Source organism: Nothoprocta perdicaria, unplaced genomic scaffold, assembly GCF_003342845.1.
Source record: "Nothoprocta perdicaria isolate Ctin4 unplaced genomic scaffold, notPer1 scaffold_81, whole genome shotgun sequence".
In the NCBI taxonomy this organism is placed as follows: domain Eukaryota; kingdom Metazoa; phylum Chordata; class Aves; order Tinamiformes; family Tinamidae; genus Nothoprocta; species Nothoprocta perdicaria.
In genome coordinates, this window is record NW_020456099.1 from 77799 (window position 1) to 84433 (window position 6635).

General features: G+C 35.5%; 1 long non-coding RNA gene across 1 annotated transcript in view; it reads left to right on the plus strand.

Annotated features, from left to right (window-relative positions):
* Positions 1–3766, plus strand: part of LOC112958185 — an 80342-nt gene extending 76576 nt beyond the window's left edge. Inside the window, exons 4-5 of the long non-coding RNA XR_003251377.1 lie at positions 2893–2981; positions 3468–3766. This is a non-coding gene — a long non-coding RNA (uncharacterized LOC112958185). The remainder of the gene's footprint in view (positions 1–2892; positions 2982–3467) is intronic.
* Positions 3767–6635: the final 2869 nt, after the last annotated feature.

Genomic DNA, 6635 nt, shown 5'->3' on the forward strand with positions numbered 1-6635 from the left:
AGAGTAATATAATTACAGATGCTACTCGTAAAACCTAAATGCCAGAAATATTTATTATTAGCAGTCTGCTTATGCTTCCAGACTCAAGCTTAGGATCTGGGAAGAAACACTGAAAACAGGGAAAATGCTAGAAAAGTATATAAATTGGGAAAGCAGCCTAATCTCCAGGAATTTGAGGTTTTCATGCAGGAATCACATACCGCAGCCTTGTGATGTAAGGATGTCTGTAAATGTCATATCCATTCTACATACCAACATCTGCCTCGAGGGGCTCCCAGCAGAAACTAGCCTCTCCTCTTTCATTTTAGAAGGATGTCAGAGTTGTACCAGATATTTTCTCCTCACTCAGCCAACTGCCCAAAACCCTTCGAGGACCTTAAAAAGACCTTTCTGTGGAAAAARAACTATCCTGGTATCCTTCAGTATAAAACTGCTGTAACTCAAAACYCAAGCATGATGTAGTCTTTATTACAAGAAAAAGCCAGTGCCCACAAGCATGGAATCAGGGTAAACATTTTTGGCATCACTAGGTTCCAAATTGCMTGGGATCCAGCAGGGGAAGGTGGTGATAGGGCAGAAGAGAGTTAAATACAGCTGTAACTTTACAAGATCAATTCATTTCTATTAGATTCTTACATGGCAAGTCATTAAACCCAGGATTCATTCACTTGAGCCCAAGTGATTTGGGTGGTACCTTATGAGAAGGATGTTGTTAATAATATAGACATTTTAATGATAGCATAGTAATCATGATGGACATGAATTTAGTGTCGATCCTTATACTTTTCTTTTTTTTTTTTTTTTTTTTAAATGTGCTTTTAGTGCTTTACCTTCTCAGTCCCAATTGTTTTATTCTTCAAATTATTGTTTTGAATTAAATTGTTGACTATTTGTCCATCTGGACAAAACAAAACAAAAAAATTGCTGATGATAAAAAAAAAAAAAAAGTTAACAGGTGAATGTTTGCTGAAAATACTTTTGTGGTTATTTTGTGATGAAAAACATAAAAATTTGAAAGTACATAATCAGTAGGGAAGCACATTGATATTTATTAAACTCTTTTTTTAATATTTTTTCTTTTATCATGTTACTCTCCACTATACCAGAACGACAGTTTGGATGTGACAGTTTCAGAGCTTCCAAAATAGTGTTCAGGATGGATATAATAATACCCATCCTTGACTCTGTGCACTGATAGTATCAACGAAGGAAATTGAGAGACATTGCTGAATGGGCAAAAGGGTGGTGAGTCTGATTACAGAAGGGCAGTAACACAGAAGAAAGAGTGAGTTAGGGGCTGAAGACAAACAAGGAATTAAGATTTCCAAAGCTGATGGTAAGAGCCACCCTCTTCCCTGTCTGCTKTACAAATCTCTGAAACGTATCATGAATTTATTAGGCAAGTGGACGTTTTGACCTGGWAGGTCACTCTCCCACCAAGACAGAATATGTTACTTATCAGGCCTTATGTCAGATTCCTGGCTATTGCTGTATGAATACTCCCTGTCCCTTTAGAAAGAATGCAAATGTCTATTTTGTGAGAGAAAATAAATAAATAAATGCTTTACCGCAACTGAGTTTATAGTATAGTTTAAATTAGTCTTTACAAAGTAAAATACTCTCTATTATTGTATGTAACAGCTTGTCTGAACTGTCCAGAATGACTAATGAATGAGATAACAGAACCGCCTATCACTTCTGCATTGTGCTCTGCATAAAAGCATTTTTCCCCACTAAAGCCCCACAATAGCACCATATTTGATTTGAATATTAATATGCCTCTCTCTGAATTTATTAATTTAAATATAAATTTTCTTCATTTGATATTGTAAGAGACTTCATAGAGGGAAAATGATGGAGTGTGAAACATAATGAGCAGCATCAGCCTAATAAATTATGTAGCAAGACATCAGTAAAAATAAATACATTTTCTCTTCATTTCATTTTCATGCCACATTTACCCATAGGGGACTGAGAATAGCTGTATTATGTGTTTGCCTTTTTTATCTATATGCTGCGAAATTATAAGATGGGATAGCTTATCTGTTGCTCCCATCTTTGAGTGGCACAGCACACTTCTGCTCACAGAGCTGCTATGATTTATTGTAGTGCACTAAACATCTGCAGCAAGTTGTATGGAGGTCTGGTAGCTTCATGAAGGTTATAGGGTGCTTTGAAACACCAACAGAAGGTGGTTGAGAAGCATGCTGAGGCCCATATCCATACATTTTAGGAGGACTTTTACAACATGAAGGTGAGCTCTCTAGGAGGTTATTGAGTTACTTCTGCCTAGTTGTCCATGCCTTGTTCTTCTGACTTCATGGTGGGTGCATTAGGGTTCATGTCTTATTGYGTCTACTGCTTTCAACTCTGCACTGCACAAGCATTTCTTTTTCATTTGTCATGTGTAGCAGTTCAGATTTTAAGAAGGCTGCAAAAAGTTCCAAATAGGTAAATTTTAGTGATCTAGTTTAAAAGGAAGGAATTTACTGTGGTTTTAGAATATGATTTTAGAGACATGCTTAAGGTAAATGGAAAGTTACTGTTCTTATGAGTGCCTTGAGTAGTTATCCAGAAGCTACTTGGAGTTTACAAATGTTAGCTGGAAAAACAAAACAAATAAAAACCAAAATAACTAACTAAAACAGATGAAACCCTATTTGCCTTGTTTCCCTCTTCCTCTCTGGAAATAATTGATATATGCTGTTTTATTCAAAATTTAAAATTTTTCTAAGAATACCCCTTGGGAAGTTAAGATCTGTCAGATGTTATATTTGCAAATGCGAAAGATACCATTTATAGTAGGGGTGATGACTAAAAGATTAGTGTTAGAAAGCCTAGGAGTGCTTCCTTTAAAGTGGTAATTCACACATTAATTCTTTTTCATTTCAGAACCAATTCTGTACCCTAGCTAGATGACAGCAGCCGTTGCTCAAGCCTACTAGCCCTCTTGGCCTTATTTCTGAATCTGAAGAGTCACAGTGAGTGCCTATCAGTTCAAAATTTATTAGTCAGTAGAAATCTGGTTATGATGTGGGTGGCACACAGAAAAGCAATCTTTGGCCATTATTGTACAGAGAAGTTCAGWCCATATTTATGTAAAGATATCGTGTCCATTTTTTATTCCAGGGAGCCATAGGGCACAGGCAGGGATGGGAGAGCCAGCAGAATCTCTTTTCAGCAGAAAATGCCCAAGCTTGAAACTCGGCTGTGTTTCAAGTCCCTTTCAAGTCCAGCATCTTAGAAACAATCCTGTGTGCTAAGACATAAACACTGCTAGACACAGTTACATTTCAATCCCATGCATAGAGTTCCCTAGGGAGAGTGGGGGCGCAAACAAGGGCTCTTTCTTTTTAGCATAATTGAATTCTTCCCTTTCTTTTAACAGTGAATATCATTTTTATTGTTGGCAATTTCTGACTTTATGAGTTATTGTATAATTATAATTCATGCATATGTATTTGTAGGAATGAATGAGTGACTGGTTTCCTGGGATTTTTACCAACTTCGGGATCTGAGCGTCAACAAATACAAAAAGCAAATAAAAACACAGTTAATAACAGTTTCCATGAGACTGCTCAAAAATAGTAGGCTATGTATTAAGTAGCTGAAAAATGATTTAGGACAGACTGTAAATGCCTCTACTTTAAGTCTTTTGCAAAACGAACTTTGCAAAATGAGCAAATTTATCTGAGTTGATGGATAATATTTCATAAAATCAGCAATTCCCCTTGCCAGAGGATACAAGCCAAATCTTTTAAACTGAAATATTGTGCAATAATAAAAAAGAAGAAAGAAATTCTTTTCTGTAGAAAGAAATTAGTGCTACGTTAGGGTGTGTGGGCTAACGTTACAATAGAAGAGAAGCACGAGGATGTGCTTAGAATAATTTCCAGAATGAAGAAACTGCTGGAGACTTTTGCATAGCAKAGTTACAGTAAAACCAGCCACACTGGAATGATTCAAGAGATTAATGCTTTTGAAGTCAGTGTCAGTATCTTCCCTGGTGTCAGGTGGGGTTCTCTGGCCCTGCCAGCTGTGTCCATCTGGATATGAACATAAGGGAAAGAGAGGAAGGTACAGAGGCTGGACAGCACCAAGGGGAATCTTTCCTAAAAAAGTAGTAGTGCCTCTAGGCCTTCATCTCCGTATGTTTTTTTAAAGCCATGGGAGCTAAAATCTCAAACACAAAGACAGCAAGGGAATAAGTTTTAAATGTTGCTTTAGCAATCCAGCCCCTCAATGTTTGGTTAAGTGGTGTATAACTGCTAAGCTAAAATGAGCCAGAAGGTCAATTTTTTCCTCAAATTAAAACAAATGTGGTCACATTTTTTTTTTTTTGGCAGCCTCATGATGTTTAATGACGTTTTTCAAATTTGATGTATTTTAAATATTTCTCAAGTTGTAGGTGAAATGCTGCAGCTGATATTCAGCTGAMGTAAGTATGCATTAAGAATGACTACCAGTCTATGATTCTGATTTCATAATATTAACTTTACAAAAATATAGTTCACTCAGGTTAGAGGAGCTAGTGAGAATATGGGGGTAGCGTCTGATTCCTTCTGCTCCCAAATTGCCAAACAATTTTGCCATGTTGTTGCTATTTTGGATAAATCCAGTTTGGTAACCAATCATAATCTGGTGTTAATTTGTAGTTTTCTTCTGTTGACCTTGTGAAGTTCTTAAAGACTTATCACACCCTATGCAGAAGAAAAAGATTTTGTTCTAAGAGCTTGTGTATCACCATAACAGAAGAATATGTTTGTTTATTTTGCTAGTATATAAAATGCAAGTGCTATTGTGATGCATTCAATAASTAGTTGAACTGAAATTTGTTTAGACCAAAGTAGGACCATGTTCTACTTGAGACATCCTGAGATTCCTGAGGTTGACAGTTTTGATAGAAGATTTTCAACAGGATATTTATAAAGCTATCGTGACTCTGAAGGACTTTGATAAAATATTTATTAGGCATCTTAATTTAGGAAATGAGGAAATAAGTATGAAACAATTCATATTTAATCAACATAATAATGTTTCTCAAATTTTAAAATATGCATTTTCATGAAGATGTAAATCAGACCATTGGATTTATGATATGCGTGTTTGCTGACTTGTCCTTCTCAGCTCTTCATCTGCGCCTGTCTTCCTGTCTGCAGAGACTGGAAGAGGTAACAAATGCCTAACAAGCTTCCTTCTTTCTAGAAGTATTTTGATTCCAAAGACACAGAATATTAACTTTGCAACTTAGTGCAAACTTTTGCTTTCCATAGTAATTGTTGTAAGATCAGTCAGGGCAAAAGTGAGAAGTCTTAATTAGGCCTTATCTAATTGCAGTCGCATACAAAGGGCTAAGCTTTAAAGTAACTCTCCTAACCACCCGMAGTCAGTGTCTATCACAGGTCCTCTTAGAAATCAGGTTTTTCTTTAAAGTATTTCCTCATTGTCTTTAAGGTTTCCTGAAAGGCAAACTTGAAAAATAAATTGCATTCCCTCATCCCTTCTTCTGTCCCGGCCACTGTTAATGATGTTCAGATTTTATATGTTGTTTCTGTTGCCTTCTAGTTTTTGTTCATCTGCGTGTCCCATACTACTCACTCAATTCTGACTTGATATACAAGCTTAATTTAAAAATGTTTTTTTTTTCCAGGTCAATTTAGTCCTGATTTAATTTCTAAGGAAAAGTACTGGAGGGGAGGGGAGGGGAGGAGGATGTTGCATTGCTTTGCTTTATTTTAAGAATAAATACATTCGATCCAAAGTCAACAAATACCTTTTCAGACCAGAGATTCACYGTCCAGAGTTTCTGCATCCTTGCAATAGGATATTATAGGATCTGCATCTCTGCAGTATGCAGACTTTCCTGAAAATGCTATTCTCTTTGCATTTCATTTGTCATAATTAGGCCATGATTTTGCCAAGCAGCTTCATTCCAACATGGAACTATTTTTTTTTTTTTTTGTGTTTGAAAACTTTTGCATTCTCCGCAAATTCTGTATGTTATATGATTGAGAAAAGTGATGTTGGAGTTATGCAAATTTGCACAGTGACTCTTCAGGTGTTGGAAATTTCACTAAATCCTGTTTTGGAAAAYCCTATCTAAACAAAATCTTGCTCCAGTTTTTATCGTTTCTAGCTGACTTCTTTCATTCCACTATTTTAGAAGACAATTTTGTGCCCTATTAGTGTTATGTATATAACATATATATTTATATACACACATATAAATATAACACATTCATGTTATGTTTATTTTCCTCCTAAACATTTAACCATGAAACTCATCAATAATAATAATAAAAAAAGCCTCTATTTGAATTAGTAGAAGTGTGGGTAACAAAAATAATGCCTCTGATTTATTTACCTCTTCAGTAGAGAAAATATAAACAAAAATTGCCTTCTACTTGAAACTGAGCCTTTAAGAACAATCTTTAATATAAGTTTTGTAATTTTCCTTCTACCTTTGAGGTCACATAGATTTTTGAAATTAATTATCAGTGGTATAATGCTAACTTTTAAAAATCAAGCTCACTGTCAAGCTGGTGGTTCTGACAGACAAATGATTTGTGAATCAAGTCCAAGAGTTAATCCCAACTTTAATATTTCTAATTAATTAGTTTTGGCTATAGCAGTTG